The 19259-nt window shown below is 42.1% G+C and overlaps 1 long non-coding RNA gene across 2 annotated transcripts in view; it reads left to right on the forward strand.

Annotated features, from left to right (window-relative positions):
- The first annotated feature begins 12783 nt into the window (after positions 1-12783).
- Positions 12784-19259, forward strand: part of LOC144333301 (uncharacterized) — a 103868-nt gene continuing 97392 nt past the window's right edge. For both annotated transcript variants that reach the window (XR_013401846.1, XR_013401847.1), the window contains exon 1: positions 12784-12920. This is a non-coding gene — a long non-coding RNA (uncharacterized LOC144333301). The remainder of the gene's footprint in view (positions 12921-19259) is intronic.

A 19259-nucleotide genomic window follows, 5' to 3' on the forward strand; every position in this document is an offset into this window, starting at 1 on the left:
CCCTTCTTGAAGCATTCACCTCCCTTAACTGAGTGAGGTCACACTCTCATGGCCTTTTCCCCCTCTATCTCTGGCCATTCCTTTGCAGGTTTCCTATTCTGCACTACATTAAAAATTTCAGAAAGATGAATAAATGCATGGGCATGGTACCTTCATGTGCTGTATGCATCAGAAGGTCACTTAGGCAAGGATGGAGGTTCTAGAATATGGACAAAGCTGCCTCCTTGTTCTGTTTTCCTTCAGCATATTTATATATGCTAATTGGGCTGAACTGTGTCCCACAGACAGATATGGTAAAGTCCTAACACCCAGTACCTCGGATCTTATTTGGAAATAAGGCCGTTACAGATGCAATTGTTAAGACAAGGCCATAATAGTGTAGGGTAGGCTCTTAATACAATAGGACTAGTATCATCATAAAAAGAGAAGAGCCATAAACACAGAGACACACAGAAGACAGCAACAAGGTGATGGAGGCAGAGATTGGAGTGATGCACCAACAAGACAAGGATCCCTCAAGCTGAGGTTGGCTCAACAAACGTTGGTGTCAAGGATTGCTTGCAACCAACAGAAGTTAGAAGAGTCAATGAAAGATTCTCCCCTGCAGGTTTGTTGGGGAGCATGGCCCTGCCAGCACCTTGATTTCAGACTGCCAGCCTCCAGACTGTGAGAAAATGAATTTCTCTTGTTTTAAGCCACCCGGTTTGTACTCAATGATGGCCACCTCAGGAAACAAATATATATGCCTACTTAGGTAGGTTTGTGAATTCTGTTTCCCTGTTTGGATGAAACTGTCCCTCACAAAATGGACTTTCTGCAAAGACACCACAATCTGAAGCTAATGACTCTAATATGAGTTCAAGTGAATATGAAGGATGTGGCAGCCTTGACCCCTCCACCAGCCCTCGTCATGAGGGAGAAATGAATACAGTTCTATCAAACCAGATAAGAAGTCAGCCAAAGATGTCTTGAAACTATCAAGATATTTGATCTACAGATTGTCACTTAATGTTATCAGGATAAGTCAATCTTGACCCAGTTCATATTGTGCCTTGAGGTATTAGCTGATGATAGTATCCAGCCATCACAATCAACAGGACATTTCATATTGCTATTTCACCTTTATCTCATCCTTTTAAATATTTTATTTTTCTGCTTTTTAATAATATATGCAGTTTCTTCATTAAAGTATATCTTTATGGCTTATAAATATATGGATAAATAAATGCATAGATACTGGCAATATGTGTTCTTTTAAAAAAATAGAGTTCATGATCAAAGTTAGAGACCCCAATTCTAGTCAATATTCATCTCCTTTTATGCATAAGGAAACAGGTCTAGGGTGGTTATGTGAATCAGAATCCATTACCAAAGTTAGAACTTGAACTTGGTCCTTCTGACTCCAGGCCCTGTTCAAGCCTCTATGCCACTCCCTCCCTCAAAGATGTAGCGAGATGCACACTGTGTCCCATTTTAACATCCTGGGACTTTGAATGGCTTTGAGCAAGATGCTCCTCTTCAGCATGCCTTCTGGAGAACAGAGATGTTCTAGCAGCTCAGGCAAATGTGGGATTGAATTCTGGGTCTGCCATCCACTAGCTGTGTGACATGGGGCAAGTAACTTAACTTCTCTGATCTTCACTTTTCTCAAACATAAAATATGAATAATTATATTACAGGGTCGCTCTATAAGGAATAATTATATTATCAAAGTGTATACTATGTGTTCCTTAAGGTATAGTTGCAATAGTAATAGTGGATATTACTGTTATGATTATGAAGATGCAGGAGATACAGTTCTGTCTCATTTGAAGGAGATTCCTGGGGACTGATGGGTGCCCCATGTCTAGATGGGAATGGTTTGCCCGGTTGACCAGGTGGCACAGAGGTGGCATGGTGCCATATGTGGCACCCAGCTCAGGACCCCAGAGGTTGCCTCTGTGAGCCCATGCAGAATCCCATCCTTTCTTAAATCAGAGAGAGAAGGTTTCAGGCTTAGATTTATTGTGTAAATGACAGAATCTAGCCAGCAATTGAAAACATCATGTTTTCAATTTATTGATTGATGCTTATCTTCTCTTTATGACAAGTAATTGTCACAACAATTTTCTATTGGTGCTAATGATATAACATTTTTCTTCAAAATTAACTTCTAAGGTAAAAAAGGAGTCAATTGAATAAAAATGTTACATTCATCATAGTCCAGTCAATATATGACTATGGAGGAAAATCATGGGCTACTGGTACATAAGGGAGAAAAGTTTAGAAAGCAGGGTCTAGCCTGGTTAACTCAGTGGTCTTCAAATGATTTGCTTGAATACTCCAAAAATATTTTTATAAACTGCAAATCTCTTGCCTATCTCAAAGTTGACGCAAAGTTTTTATAGTAAGTTTCTAAGTTTTCAAAAGATATAATTTCTCTCCCTTCACAAATAGCAAGTCTACAGAAAAGTTGAAAGAATAGTGCAATGACTACTCATATACTCTTCATCTATCGCCAACAATTGTTAACATTTTGCATCATTGCCCTATCTCTCTGTTGTTTTTTTTCCATGTGATAGAACATTTGAAAGTCAGTTGCAGATATTCTGACATTGATTCCTAATACTTTAGTGTGCATTTCCTATGAATAGGACATTCTCCTATCCTAAGACAGTATCTTTATCACATCTGAAAAATGAACATAATACAAAGCATGTAACCTCTGACATAGCTTAAATACTGACATTTTAAAAATAAATTTCTTACCTTATGCTTTTAAATTTAGCCAATGAAATCTAAATACCATAAGGCTTTGATGCCCATCACTATCTATTTATAAATATATAAGTAAGTTCTTCTTTAGCATTTGAAGATTTTACATCTTTACTTTCTTTCCTTGAATTTACATATCCTGCTGACTCCACAAAATCTTATCCTACTATATAATTCTTTATGCTTGAAAGTTTTTTATTGATCATCCTAGCATGTTCTTCTAAATAAAAAGCATTGATTAAAAAAAATTGCATTCTTTTTCATATGCTGTGATCACTAAGCTCTATTAAAATTATTTTTGAATGGGTTATTTTTATAATTATTAGTATACAAATACACTCTGAGTATATTGTTGATTATAACATCACAGTAACATTGCAATTTTGATATTAGTCATAAAATGTAAAAAAAAGTTTTGGAAATATATCTCCTAAATGACATGATTGGGGATTTAACAAATAGTTACTGTATTTATGGATGAATATTACTTATTGCTTGAAAGAGATAGGGTGCAGCATCAATTGTATTCCTGTTTTTATAGAAATAAAAATCCATACATACTATTTATTTTGTAATAAAATCATGGTATCCATTACAAATTTTGTAATAAAATCATGGTATCCATTACAAAATAAATAGTAATAGTAGGAGTTTATTATTTGTGTATATGCATTTTAAATTCCTTCATGGTTATATGCCAACAATCATATAGTGCTATATCATAAAAATTATTTTAATAATTTTAAAAATCTACCATTTGACAACTCAGGTCCTTCAGTTTTATGAAAAGCAATGAATTGAAAATGACCCACGTTGCAAAAGATTTGTTATCTAGTTGTCATACTTATTCACTCTCTTAATTTTTAAAACTTATGCTGGAAAGTGTCAATCCACATTAAATTATAATACTTAATTTTTCATTTAAAGGCATCTTTAACCTGATACATTGGTAAGTGATTGAGAAAATAAAAATATCAATCATTGCAAAATATCTTTGCCAATACAATATTTTTCTCAAATGCAAAAACTTTCAGTGTATTTATAAACTATGGAATTGAAGCTTTTAATTTATGGAAAATATTTACCATGTCAAACCCATCAGCCAAAGTTAGCTGTTTAGTGCCGGAAAGCTTCTGACTTCCGGTCCAGATCAAGTATGTATCTCTGTGGTGACCCTCTTGCTTCTGGTTCTGACTCTCACAAACAAAGAGCTAAGTGGGACGTGGAGCCTCACTTGGTGCTTGTAGCTCTGGTGAAGTAAGGCCTGGGCCACTTTTTTGGCTTTGCTTAGGTCTCTGCAGCCCTAATTTATTTGACGCAAGTTGGGGCTAGACTAGGAGAGGACACAAAGTAAAAGTTCTTGAGTATCTGAATTCAGAACTTTCAAACATGACTGAAATGCCTTGTCTTTAACCCCCCAGTTTGTCTTTAACAGAGTATGTTTAACACCAAGAAAGACAGGCAGCCTCACTGAGTGCCTGGCCTGGACACTGACATTCCCACTTTTCCCTGGTCTGGAAAGACCTGGACCCATGACCCCTGGACAAAGCCCCATGGGAAGAGACAGGCGGGTGGGAGGGTAGGCATTTACTGTAAAGCGAGACCAGCGGTCGGTGGAAGTCGGGAACAGGAGGTACCTGCAGAGCAGCAAGAGGCCACAGGAGGGGGAGGGTCTGTGTTAGGGACAGTGGGGATGTTTGTGGGAAATCTGGAATTTGATTTCCCTGTCATCATCCATGGCTGCAGATCCTTGGTGAGGTGTCTAGTTCTCCTGGGATGCACTTGTCCCAGATGAAGCCTGCGGGACTAGCGAACTACTGTGCTGGAGTCTGGATTGAGGATGAAGTTGGGGAATGGGCACCAGTGAATGTCCCTGCTGGTCCTGGGTGCCCTGGGCTGTGGCCTGCTGACTTAGCTCTGGCCGGCCCTGGAAGCCCTCGGACTCCGTCCTCCACTTGAGAAGTTTCCACACAGCCTGAGGATGGTGGGGGAGCTCCAGGCTGATCTGGCTGATTCTTTCCTGGTGACCAAAAAATGTACTTTGTCTATTCAGGCAAAGCATCCAACTCTTCTATTTTCTTGGGAAATGGTCTAGCAAACCATTAACATTTGATCAATTCAAACCATCATGCCATACATGATAAATATACACAATTTATATTTATCAATTAAAAAAGATTCTAATCATATATATTCATATTTGATATCAGAAAAGTCTACTGTATTTCAGTTCTGAGTTGAAGAATATGGAAATTAGTTGAAATAAGTAAAAGAAGGGAGATTGTTCAGCAATTAGAAAGTCAAAAACAAACCCCAAACCATTTGATTGAAACTTGGCCAGTGTCATGTGAGGGTAGAGTGGATCTCACCAAATACATACTGAGGAACCGCTTGCGTTTCTTCCCTCTGAGAATGAGACTTTCTATGATATTTGGGAAACTGCTGGTGTGCAATAATCTGTTCTGAACCTTCCTGAATCAGCTCATCAATTAATTGCTTAGCTTTCTAGGCTAGGTAAAACCCGAGCAATCTGTTCCTAAATCTCAGCTTTTCAGAGTCACGCAGGGGAAGAGGGGAAACTCTTTTGATGTGTCTCCTCCTCCCCCGCCTCTCCATTCTAGGCATTTTTGGGTAGTTGGGGTCACAGAGAGCTCATAAAGCTATCTTGTTTAAATACTTTGCTCGGTTTGAATGGCATGAAGTGCTCATTATCCAATTCAAACACTTTTTCTCATATATAAAAATGAGTGGATTTCACTGCTCTTCCCAAAATGCCAATTTCAGGTTTATTTTTAATAGAAATTAAAGCAACATGTCACATGGCAATGATTGGCTGGGCTAAGTAGTGGCTGTGCTCTTGAGATGGTGGCATGAGCTCTCTAGTTTGCCATAGAACTCACGTCACCCTTGAGTTTTCCTGCGCATTCCCTGTAGGAATTTGGTTTTGTGACCTCTAGATGGAGGCTTATAGAGGTAGTTTATTAATTTCCCCAGTAAACATTAATTGAACACCTAAGATGGCTAGCCATCCATGCAAAAATCCCTGTCTACATAGAGCTTAATTCTAATGTGGAAAGACAGACAATAAATAAGCAAATTATAGAATATGTTAGAAGTTGATCCATTGAGAAAATAAAGCAGAGAAGAAGATAGCAAGTGTGCATAGGGGGCAATTTTAAAATAGGAAGGGCAGACTGGGCACGGTGGCTCATGTCTGTAATCCCAGCACTTTGGGAGGCTGAGGTGGGTGGATCACTTGACGTCAGGAGTTTGAGACCAGCCTGGCCAACATTGTGAAACCCCATCTCTACTAAAAATACAAAAATTGGCTGAGCGTGGTGGTGTGTGCCTGTAGTCCCAGCAACTTGTGAGGCAGAAGCATGAGAATCCCTTAAACCCAGGAAGCAGAGGTTGCAGTGAGCTGAGATTGCGCCACTGTACTCCAGCCTGGGTGACAGAGCGAGACTCTGTCTCAAAAATAGGAAGTGCAGGGAAAGGCTCACCATAAAATTTAAATCAAGATTTGGAAGAGGTGAAGGAACTGTCAGATATGGGAAGAGCATTCTAGAGGGAACAGTAAGTGCTAAGGCCCTGAGGCCATGGGAAGTTAGGGCAGTAGGGCAGCTGTAGAAAGAGTGATGGCTGGGGTGACAGATGCTGCTGTGTGCTCCAGATGAGCCAGTAGCCCACTCTGAGCCTTACCTTCTTCACATGAAAATGTGGGCTTGAGCAAGATTTCCAAGATTCTATTCTCTCTGACATTTGGTGATGGTAGGGCAAAGCCCTTCTCTTAGGGAAAGCGGGAAGCTGTTTGCCAGTGGGAATGTGCTTACGGAATTAAAGAGTCTTTTATTATTTCTCTTAGAATCTGTAAAAGTTGGCTTTGGACTCCTCTAATAAGGGAGAGCCAGGCTAGGGTTTGGCAGCTGAAATGCACATGCTTATGCTCTTCGAGGGCTGAATTTCCGATGTACCTGGGGCACAGATAGGTTGGAAATGAATGGAATCAGCAGAAGTGATTGCTATCATTTTTTATTACTGTTCAGTGTTTGATTTCTGCTGTAGCCCTGGCAGATGACAACAGATTGCTGGGCATGAACAAGAGAAGATTATTTTCTATCTGATCATTCTTTGTGTGTATTTGGGGTGACCGAAGGTTTTTAATATTGAAAAGTCAAACAGCCTGGACTGTTTCACCCACCATCAGCTTAGCCTATTATTTACAGTCCCATTCCTTTAACTTTCCAGTTCTTGGGGAAAAAAAAATCAACTATCAACAGTTTGGACAGATAATGTGGGAAGATGAAAGCTGGTGATAAATACACATCTTCCATTGCTCTTAGATATTTTCTGGAGTCTTGGGTTGACATACAGTCTCCTATTTGTGCCTTACATGGGTGAGCCCCATGAGAAAGGTTGATGGAAATGGCGAGTATTCTTTAACCATGTCATGCCAAAGGTTTGGACGCAGCAAGGGACAAAGTGCCTGGAAGAATTATTTCTGCATCTGGAGAGTTCTTTAAAATATACAGATAATTACTTTGAGATTTCTATAATTTAACCACAAGTGTTAAAAATATATTTCTGAGGATTGATTGGATGTTAAGGACCCGGTGTTTACATCTGGGAGGTAGGTCAGGGACAGGGTTGGTGACAAGGAAGAAAGGGACATTAAGACTGTGAATGGTCTGGGATTTTACCCCACTTGCCAGCTGACCAGTTAACCTGCCACAGTTTCATGGATGCTGGTGGACTCCTGGGTCAGAGACAAAAAACTTTACTACATTCCACATTAGCAGTAACCGGAATATCAACATTTGTACCAGGGCAATGTGGAGAAGGCCAGGTAATGCCTGTGCATGCGGTGAATTGTGTTACAGAGGTACCCTGAGCTCAGGGAATCCAAATCTTCCCTAACAGGCAGTGAGCATGGCTGGGCTTAACTCCAGAGGCAGATGTCATCTTTATGACATGGGCGATAAACAACCTTGCCCTTTGCTCTGGAGGGAGGCACAATTTCTGTCATCCAAGGCTGTGCTCTATACAAACATCCTGGGAAAGACAGTCTCCAGCAAAGGCAGTCAGACACATGGAGAATTGTTTTCCAAGAGGGACTTAGAAATATTTTGGCCATAAAGATGCAATTAACTCCCTCCCTGCCAGCTCCCTTAGGTGAGTTTACCCTTTGGATCATGGTAGCTTTTTTTCTTGAACTTCCAAGGAAATCCAGGGAGACACATTTCTATCCGAACTCAAGGCACAGTTCAAACCCTTCCTGGGGGCAAAGGCTGAGAAGAAATGTGAAAGCTCTGTCCACTTCATGACCTGTATATCTCTTTTACTTCGCTGCTCATTGAAAGGTAGTTGAACATTCTGGCTATTAGAAATGCTAATTTCACATCATCTCTAACCTCGAAGACACTGCAAGTTGTTGCCTGGGTCAGTCCTTCTTGATTGGGACGGACTTTACATTTTGGGCAGCTAAGGTTTGGAAGAATTAAGTGTCTTCCTCAAAGTCATTCAGTAAAGACCTAGTGGAACCATGATTCCAAGTCAGGTCCATGGAAATGGAAAATTTCCTGTCATTTTCCTCAAAACCAGAGTTTTGACTAGGGAATGTTTTCAGACAGGATCAACCAAGAAAAGTTGAGGGGAAAATAAGATGAAAGATGGGTGATGGTCCTCAGAATATCTTTCTTTAGCAGTTGTCCAGAAAGCAGTGTGTGAAAGAGATTGCCAGTTGCCTACGCAGTATCCATGTTCTCTCTCTCTCTCTCTCTTTTTTTTTTTTTTTTTTTTTAGGATAAGGTCCCTGTATATTTGAGTATGGCAATTTGTTGAACTTTTATTTAATTTTTAATTTTAAAATTTCTAATCTTTAAAGATTTTAATTTGTTTTTAATTGAAAAATAAAATTTGTATATATTTATCATGTAAAATGGTTTTGAAATATGTGTCCATCATGGAATGGCTAAATCAAGCTAATTAACCTATGTATTGTCTCATGTACTTATCTTTTTGTGGTGAGAACATTTAAAATCTCTCTTTGCATTTTTCAAGATACCCTGCTTAAAAAAGCAAACATATTTGTTAGCTTTCCTTGAGGTTGGGGTGGTCAATGAGGTGTGAGTGGAAGTCATTTCCAGCAAAGTTCCTTCAAGGGGACTCACCTGGCTGGCAGGAGACCCATTCCTTTTCCCCTCTCCCTCCTCCCTGCCTGGAACATGGCTAGGATAATGAGTCCCAGCGACAGTCCTGGGATGGTGAGGAGACCTCATGGATGGAATCTGAGTGGAAGACGGTGGAGCAGAAAGTGAGAAGAAGCCTGGGTCATCGCTAACACCATAGGGCACCACACCAGGCCTGGAGAACCCGCTTTTGGGTTTCTTCTGTGTGAGTGAAAAATGATGCCTTTTTTTTTTTTTTTTTTTTTTTTTTTTTTGCCACTGTATCTTTCAGGAGCAGATGAATGTTAATTTTTAACAGACAGTGGATGCTTACTGATATCTGTGATCCCTGAATGTTCATTGTATCCAGTCAAGTTTCTTAGTTGCAAGTAATAGAAACTTTGGCAGCCTTTAGCAAAAAACGGACTAATAAACTTCTAAGAAGGTTTACAGGGTCAAAAAATGGAAGTGGTGGCTGAAGAACTTGGAGCAGGTGGGCACCAGATTGTTCCAGAACATCTTTTAGTGAGTTCTGCTCATTGTTCTCTCCAGGGCTCCATAGGAATCAATGGATCCTAATTTCTTGTCTGTCCTTGTGTCACTGTCAAGATTCAACATCTCAGGGAAGCAAGTATTCTACTGGCTGAGCCAAGGTCACAGGACGGCCCTGTATCAAGCTGGTGAGAGGAAGGACAGAGCTGAAGGAGCCTCATGGGGCCCCTCCAGCTTCCACTCTGGGAGGGCAGGCACGTGGTTTTATTGTCCCACAAAGACTGCGCACAGTGAGGGCCAAGGTGACTCCCTACAAGGAAATCAGAGCATGGTTGGGAAGTGACACCACTGAGCACGTCCTACCATTAAACAAGATTCAGTGTAGCAGGTTTGGCGCTTTCTGTGATGAGGTGAATTGGTCAAGATAAAAGGCAAAGATTTTTTACACCATGAAGGCTTCAGGGATGAGCAGTGTCTTACAGACCTGATAATAGCAGTGCCTTTGAGGAGGACAAATGCTTCATGCAAAATAATTCTTTTAATCTTCTCCGGTTGATGTAGATGTAAGCAATATTTCATGGTAAAAATACTAACACATCTATTTCCTTGGTTGCCTCTTTTTCTTCCTCTAACTGGCTGCAGTTTCTAATTCACACTCATGAACCTGCCTGCAACAACTACAGGTCTTCATGGATCTCCCTAAGTGGGGGCAAACAGTCTTGTTCCTCTGTGTTGGGAAACTAGAACTCCGGAAAGATCAAGTGCTGTCCCCAGGGCCACAGGGTATGAGGGTGGGCTGGGGAGGTAAAAGCGAATTACAGAGTCTGTGGCTAAGGTGGCTGTAGGTCGTCAGTTAAGTGCTGGCTGCCAAGGAGAGCTGGCCTCAGTGTGAAGAGGCTCATGAGTAGAGAAATGAATGTGATTCTCTAGCCTCAGAAAGTCTAGGTTGTCATGAAATATTAGTGAAATATGTCAAGGAATGTAAAAACTTGGAAACTTAGACCCTTAGGGGCCCCACCAGACCTCAGTTTCTTGTTGCAGCTGTCTCAAATGCAGCACCGGGATGGGTATCGACAGGAAAGCAAAGGCCGAAGTCTCTATCCTGCTGAAAACTCTTCACCGGCTTCCCAGAGTCAGCAGAATAAAACCCAGTCTCCTCATTCCGGCCAATGAGATTTAAAAATTTTTTTTGAGACAGAGTCTCGCTCTGTCACCCAGGCTGGAGTGCAGTGACATGATCTCGGTTCACTGCAACCTCTGCCTCAGAGGTTCAAGCGATTCTCCTGCTTCAGCCTCCCGAGTAGCTGAGATTATAGGCACATTCCACCACGCCCTGCTAATTATTTGAATTTTTAGTAGAGACGGAGTTTCACTGTTTTAGCTAGGATGGTCTCGATCTCCAGACCTTGTGATCTGCCCGCCTCGGTCTTCCAAAGTGCTGGGATTACAGGCATGAGCCACCACGCCCGGCCCCAATGAGATCATTCATGACCTGTTGCCTTCCCATGTGCTCTCCTCTTTCCCTCTGACTTCCTTGCTGCTGCAGCCACTTTGGCCTTCGTTCCGTTTCTGCAAGCTTGTCCCCGCCTCTTTGTATTTGCTGCCAGGGAACGCTCTGCCCCAGAACCCTGTCTGGCTAACTCCTCCTTGCCATTCTGGTCTCAGTTGAGATGTTGCCTCCCCTAAGCGGGCTCTACTTCCTGGTTTCCATTCTTGGCTCTACCATGGGCTGACTGTGCCATATTAGCCAGTCCTTAACTGCTCTGTGCCTCATTTTGCTCAGCTGTAAATGGGAATCATGTTAGCCTTGTTATACGGTTACTGTGTTCTGGTTTGCTTCTGTTATAGTACTAATCACTGTTTGAAATTATTTTGTTCGCTGATTTATTGTCTGTCTCCTCTAGGCTATTAGCAGGTTGAGTAATTGGATCTACATAGAACCCAAAGTTTATTCATTAGGCAGGCAATGATGGAGCAAACCCTTACAAATGCATCTTCATATGTCATCCTGGACCCTGGATTTCCCGCCTGAGTGGTGAAGGAGTGGGCCACACCAGTGGTTCTGTGGATCAGAATCACCCTGGGACCTGTTAAAACTAAAGGTACCAAATAGAATTGCCAGATGATCCAGCAATCCCACTTCTAGGTATACATACAAAAGAATTGAAGCAGGACCTCAAAGAGATATTTACACATCCATGTTCATAGGCAAAAAAAAAGCTGAGAGGCAGAAATAACCCAAGGGTCCATCGACAGATGAATAAACAAAATGTTGTATGTAACCAGGTAACTATTGTTCAACCATAAAAATGAAGGAAATCCTGTCTCATGCTACAACACGGATGAGCTTTGAGGACATTATACGAAGTGAAATAAGCCAGTCACACAAAGACAATATTGTATGATATATGAGGTACCTAGAACAGTCAAATTCATAGAAACCGAAAGTGGAATGGTGATAACCAGGGGCCTGGAGAAGGTGGAAGGGGAGGAGTTGTTTAAAAGATAGTTTCAGTTTTGCAGGAAGAAAAAGTATTGGAGATCTATTTCATGATGATGTGAATATACTTAACGCTACTGAACTGTATGCTTGAAAATAGTTAAGATGGCAAATTACAATAAAGGTAGATTAAGTTAAAAAAATAAAGATGCGGCACCTAGATTCTGAGTAAATAGATTGGAGTGAGTGGGACACTGACATTTGCAAAACCTCCCAGGGAGATTCTGACACTGCTTAACGTTTAAGAAGCTCTTGGCCGGGCGCGCGGTGACTCATGCCTGCAATCCCAGCATTTTAGGAGGCCGAGGTGGGCGGATCACTTGAGGTCAGGAGATCACTTGAGGTCAGGAGTTCAGCCTGGCCAACATGATGAAACCCCGTCTCTACTAAAAATACAAAAATTAGCCGGGCGTGGTGGCACGTGCCTCTAATCCCAGCTAGAAGGGAGGCTGAGGCAGGAAAATTGCTTGAACCCGGGAAGTGGAAGTTGAAATGAGCCGAGATCCCGCCATTGCACTCCAGCCTCGGCGAAAAGAGCGAAACTCCGCCTCAAAGAAAAAGGAAAGAAAGAAACTCTTAGTTAATACTAGAGTTGACCCCAAAGTTAAAGGTGAGTCTGTGGTTTGGATTTGGGGCATGTAAAACTTGCATCACCCCTGACATAAAAAGCCTTAATTATACGGAGAAAAAAAAGTTCCCCAAATCCTCACGGGCTAATTTTGCCGGATGAATCCACTTCTCACCTGCATTCACGCCTCTTGCCGTCTTTCTGGGGCGCAGAGATTAGGTGGGCAGAGAGCACTGGAGCCAGCCCACCGGCGGTTTTACTCCTGGTGTCCACAAGGTGGCAGGCCAGGCACTTGGATTTGCGCAGCTGAGGGCGTGCGTAGCCGAGGGCGTGCGTAGCCCGCGGCCGGAAGTGCCCGGGCAGATCGCAGACGGGACCGTGCGCTTGCTTTTGCTTTTGTATGATTTGGGGGCTGGTACCTGGGCTAGAGCTGAAGCTGGTAGGTCAATTTCCTGGGAGCAGGGGTGCGTCTGTTCTCAGAGAAGGGTTTGAGCCGATTCCCACGTACGCCCTGGCGGCCATAAGAGCGTCTCAGAGGGACGCAGGACCTCCAGCGTGTGCACGAGTGTTCAGGGATAATGTGAACAAGCTGTTCTGGTTTTTTGTTGTTGTTGGAGGGCAATGTTTTGGTGATAGTTTTAAATAGTAAAAGGTAAAAGGTAGAATAGATGTTTTGTGTGGTTTGAAAACTCCTAAGTGGAGGGCAGAGGACTCCAGTTAACATGCACTTGCTGTTGGATATTTTATGGGCATTTAAAATATATAGACTTGCTGACCCACTTCAGGGCTTGACCCAGCAAGGGGGCGCAGTCCATAACAGTAAATAAGTCAGCGAGTGTCCTGGTGACACGTTGGGATGAAAAGTGGAGGGGGAAGTTTTATATGCTTTTAATATGCTGTTTTTTCCTACCTCAAGCTAGGACAGTGGTTTCCCATGGGTACAAAATGCTTGCACGTGGTTCAGGGCTCCTGAAGACTGGGAGGAGAAAAATGATACACGAGGAGGCAGCCCAAAGAGCAGAGGTTTGGGGTTAGATGGGCGCGGGCTGCACCTCCAGCTCAGCCTCCCACCAGCTGTGGGATTTGAGACTGGTCCCTCACCCTGGCTGAGCCTGAGTTCACTCCTCTGCGATGGGGATGAGAATGCGGGGGTGAGGTGAGGAGTAAAGGAAATGCAGTTCGTCTGTTCCCTCATTGAGCACACGCAGCTTCACCCCCTATGTGCCAGGCACAAGAAGGATGCTAAGGCAATCAGGCATGGTGATGCCTCCCGGGCAGATATGCTGAGGGGTGTTTTCAGTTCAGCAAGAGAGACAACGGTCTGCATGGGGTGCCCCGGGGTGGGGACTGGCGGGGGAGGCAGCAGGACAAAGGCAGGGAGGGTTAGAGGGTGTGGATGTTCAGGGAAGGAGTGGAGAGAAACACAGATCAAGCGGAGGTAGCAGATCGGAGACCAGGGGATTTGGAGTGTACACTGTTTACATCATAAATAGAATTATTTACCATGATTTTAAAAAATGCAGAGCTTTCCCTTGGAATTCCAGGTATTCAGCTCCTCTGGAAAAAAATAGACTTGGCTACACCGAATCAAAATTTCCACATCAAACAATGGTCTGAAACGATGTAGTGGTTGCCTTCTTTCTACAGCGTGTAGGCTGCAGTCCCCACCACACCCTATTGCACAACCAACTCTACCTGCTTCCCTTATTGACTTGTAGTCCTTTCTTCTGTGCAACCTCTGCTATAGGCTGTCTAGAGCAGCTGCACACAGTGGGTCCTTGATACCTGTTGTTTCCCTTCGCTTCTTGAGGGCCCAGATGGCCTCACAGGTTGCTTAGAAGAATAAAGGAGCCACAGGTGTAGTCAGGATTCCATTTACTGGGTCTTCTCTTTCACTTCGGGGGTATTTTCACCTTTGCAGTGAACTTCTGGCCACAGCTAGGTGTTTGGTGAATGTCAGGGAGGCTTGCTGAACTTACAGTCTGTAGGGCCTTTTCTGTCAGCCATGCTTGGCTCACTTGAGAGAACCACATGCAAATCCCTCTCCAAAGCACCATTTCCCCACAAATAATAGAGGACTATTGTTGAGAGGACGGAGACCCTGTGGTTCTGTAATACTAGCATTTTCATGAAGGAAAATCACAGCCCCACCCTGAGCACAGCTGAGAACATGGAACCTATTACTGAGACATTCTGGTTAAAATAGAGCATTATCCCATAAGATGGGTCTGCCTGTGGGAGTCTTTGGAAAACCAGGTGAGAGGGGTTTGCAGGTCCTGCTGGAAATGAGTCCGTAAAAAAACATCCTTCCGTCCAAGGATGATTAAACTCAATCATGAGGCTCTTAGGAAGCCCTAGCCTCACCTTCCTAGTGGGAGGTAAAAGTGGATAATTCACTGTCACAAAAGAAAGCGAGGAGTGAGAATGGGGTGAGGGCGGTAAAGTAGAAGAGGGAGGGAGGAAAGATGGCTTCATTGTGGAGTCCAGGGTCACTGGAAGAGTCAGGGGGAATAGCTACAATCAAGGGGTCCTTCTCTGGGCTTGAGGGTGGTGCCATTTGTAGGGGACAGTGGGTTGATGTGGTTGTGCCATTGAATGTGAACTGCACCCCAAGTCAGAAACCAAGAGATGGGGAGACAGCTGCTGGCAGATGAGGCTGGGACCAAAGGACTTGGGGGAGACCAACAAGCCCTTCATTCTCAGACAGTGTGGGAGGCAGGGGCTGCCCCTCCTCTTACACTTAACTACCCTTTCTTCCCCGATACATTAAAAGATATTTTTGTTTTGCAATTTATTAAATCTCAGAAGTATAGAGAATAGTGTTTCCTGCATATTAGAATCACTTGGGGATCTTTAAAAAATTCCAAAGCAGAGTCACTTTCCCAGACCATGTAAATCACTATCTCTGTGGGTGGAACGCAGGTATCAGTGTCTTTGACACTCCCTGGCTGGTTTTGATGCACAGACAAGTGTAGGAAGCACTGGCGTTCCTGCCTGTTCCTGTCACCCAGCCTCCCCCATAACCAACATGTGGCCAGTCTCGCTGATGCCGCAGCTTTTGTGTCCTAGGTCCCTAATTTTCCCACTGCCCACCTTCCTTCCCAGATTCTTCAGAAACAATACCAGGCTTCATGCTACCTCATTCTTACATGCTTCAATATATAAAAGCTTTTTAAAAAGTGTAAAACAACCTTATCACTCCCCGCTCCACAAAATTAACAGTATTCCTTAGGATCATCTAATATTCTGCCTGTGATGCTCAGTTTAGCTTTGGAGACATTTATTCCTCTCCTTTACCTTTGATTTTAATTTGATTCTGAAGGGATAAAGTTTCCCCCTTATTTGGGGGGTAGTGGTGTTGGTGAAAGGGACTGGCTCACCCCTGATAACCTGCCTCTTTTCCTTAGGGTGCCTGAGGGTTCCAGTCCCTTCAGGGACAGCCCTGCCCACATTGTTGAGGACAGTCATTCAGGCACAAGAGGCTCGTACAGTCATTCGGCAATCATTGATTGGGAGCCTCTACATATTCAGACACTGTGTTAGGTCCTGGGGGATTGAGTCTGTCTTTGTCATCATTCTGTTTAGCACACTGTAGGGACTCAAGAAGTATTTAGTTCAGTGATAAAAGTATATGTTTTTGTTACCATGATGGTCAGCAGCCAATCCATTGCTGATGTATTGAGTCTGGGTATGCAATGCCACTTTATAAATCACATATACACAGAACTTCTACATCGTACCTCTTTACCTCTGGAACTTCTACATTGTACCTCTTTACCTGGGAACCTATGAACATTTTTTTCTATTAAGTAATTTTCACAACAACTTCATATGTGGTTCCCAAATGAGATGAAACAGCATGGCAGAGTTAAATCATCGTAGCAGGGAGTGAGGGCAGCCTGAGTGGTTGAAATGCAAACACGTTGTCTAAGCCTTATTCCAGCCACGAGGTTTCAGCCGTCTCTTTCTATCAAATCCTTTCAAAGGAGTGCTAACATGCAACAGAAATTGGTTGGTTTGAAGCTGACCTTCTTGTATTTCTTTTACCCAACTTCTAAGTGTAACACTTAGAAACAGCAATAAAATGTCCAGGAGGCAACCAATGTAACCAAGGGAGAAAGTGGTATCTCACTGACCCACATGTTTTTCTTTTAGACTGTATTTTTCTGCTTAACACACTACTATGTTTATTATTTAAAAATTCGAAAAATATGGAAGGAAGATTTGAGGAACTGAAAATCACCCATATGTTATCATTCAGCGATAACTACCATTGTCTGCCAGAGATAATTGACTGGGTGCATTTCTTTCTAGTCTTTCTTTTTTCCTGTGCCTAAATATGGACTGTGTACTCTGATTTAATTAGAGTTAGTGTTAATTTATTTAAATATTAGAACTTTATGCTTTCATTAGCAATTTTTGTTTTGTTTTCTCCTTTTTTTTTTCTCTCATTATAATCTTGTAAAGAATGTAAGGAAAGTATTATTCTAATTTTACAAAAGAGAAATCAAAGCCCATAAAGAAGTGGTTTTTCATCAGTGGCCCAGAACTCCTCACTCTTTTTTTTTTTTTTTTTTGAGGTGGAGTGTCACTCTGTCGCCCAGGCTGGAGTGCAGTGGTGCCATCTTGGCTCACCACAACCTCTGCCTCCTGGGTTCAAGTAATTCTTCCGCCTCAGCCTCCCGAGTAGCTGGGACTACAGGTGTGTGCCACCATGCCTGGCTAATTTTTTTGTATTTTTAGTAGAGACGGGGTTTCACCATGTTGGCCAGGCTGGTCTTGAACTCCTGACCTCAGGTGATCCACCCGCCTTGACCTCCCAAAATGCTGGGATTACAGGTGTGAGCCACCGCCAACTCCTCACTTTTAATCCAAAGGTCTTTTATCTTCTCTACCCCTTTCCTGCCTCCACATTTAGACTGTTCTAGAAGGTATCTGACTTAAACCTTCTGGAGATGGGAAGAGAAATAACAGTAGGTCCCACTTCCATAAATAATCCTAAGGATTTCCCCACTGATGGTTCATGCCTCTTGTATCCAAGACGAAGCAGGTTTAGAGAACACATCTGACTGGACTGTATATTTGCTGGGCAGAAATGAATACAGCACATTGCGGTGATTGTTGGTTTGGATTCTCTAAACCATTTTTTTCCAGCGATATAACCGGGAGTTGACTTGAGTGGAATAGGAGGGGAAAAGGAGTTCAGAACTAATATTTTAGATGGATGGTATGTAAGTCTCCATTCTTTTATTTTTTTAATATACTATTTTGTAGAGCTATTTTAGGTTCACAGCAAAATTGAGCAGAAATTAGAGATTTTCCATATACCTCCTGCCCCATACATGCATAGCCTCCCCCATTGTCAACATTCCCTACCAGAGTGGCACACGTTACAACTGATGAACTGACATTGGCAAGTCATTATCACACAAAGTCGGTAATTCACCTTAAGACTCACTCCTGGTTTTGTACATTTTATGAGTTTGGACGAATTTATAATGACAGGTATCCACCATTATGGAATCATACATAAAATTTTTCTGCCCTGAAAATCCTCTGTGTTCTGCTTATTCATTCCTCTTTCTCTCTTTAATTCCTGACAACTACTGGTCTTTTTTTTTACTGTCTCCATAGTTTTATCTTTCCCAGAATGTCGTATAGTTGGAATGATTCAGTATGTAGCCTTTTAAGACCGGCTTCTTTCACTCAGTAATAATATGCATAAAAGTTCCCCCTATTCTTTTCAAGGCTTGATAGCCCATTTCATTTTAGTACCAAATAATATTTCATTGTCTAGATATACCACTGTGTATCCATTCCCCCATTGAGGACATCTTGGTTGTTTCCAGGTTTTGGCAATTATGAATAAAACTGTTATACACATTTATGTACAGGTTTTATATGAGCATAAATTTCAACTCCTTTGGGTAAATACTAAGCACAATTGCAGAATTTTATGTTAAGGGTATATTTAGTTTTGTAAGAAACTGCTAAACTGTCTTCCAAAGTGGCTACTATTTTACATTCCCACCTAGTAATGAATGAGAGTTTCTGTTGCTTCACATCCTCGTCAGCATTTGGTGTTGTCAGTGTTTTGGATTGAGGCCATTCTAATAGGTGTGTTGTGGTATTTTATTATTGTCTTAGTTTACATTTCCCTGATAAAAAATGATGGGTAACATCTTTTCATATGTTTATCTGTAATCTGTGTCTCTTCTTTGGTGAGGTATCTGGTTAGGTCTTTGGGCCATTTAAAAAATTAGGTTGTTTTGCTTTCTTATTGTTGAGTTTTAAGAGTTCTTTGTATATTTTGGATATTAGTCCTTTATGAGACATGTCTTTGACAGATATTTTCTCCCAGTCTGTGGCTCTTCTTACTCTCTTCATGGTGACTTTCACAGAGCAGAAAATTTGAATTTTATTGAAATCCAGCTTATCAGCCCTTTCTTTCATGGATTGTTCCTTTGATGTTGTATCTAAAAAGTCTTTGCCAAACCCAGGTAATCTCGATTTTCTCCTATGTCATCTTCTGAGAGTTTTACAGTTTTGCATTTTAGATTTCGTTCTTTGATCTATTCGAGTTAGTTTTTGTGAAGGTTGTAACGTCGGTGTCTAAATTCTTTTTTTTTTTTTCATGCGGGTGTCAGTTTTTCTATAACCATTTGTTGAAAATATTATCTTTTCTCCATGTGTTGTCTTTTATTTTGCCATAAACCAGTGACTGTATTTATGTAGGTCTATATCGGAGCTGTCTATTCTGTTCCACTTATCTATTTAT

Source organism: Macaca mulatta, chromosome 12 (assembly GCF_049350105.2).
Source record: "Macaca mulatta isolate MMU2019108-1 chromosome 12, T2T-MMU8v2.0, whole genome shotgun sequence".
Lineage (NCBI taxonomy): Eukaryota > Metazoa > Chordata > Mammalia > Primates > Cercopithecidae > Macaca > Macaca mulatta.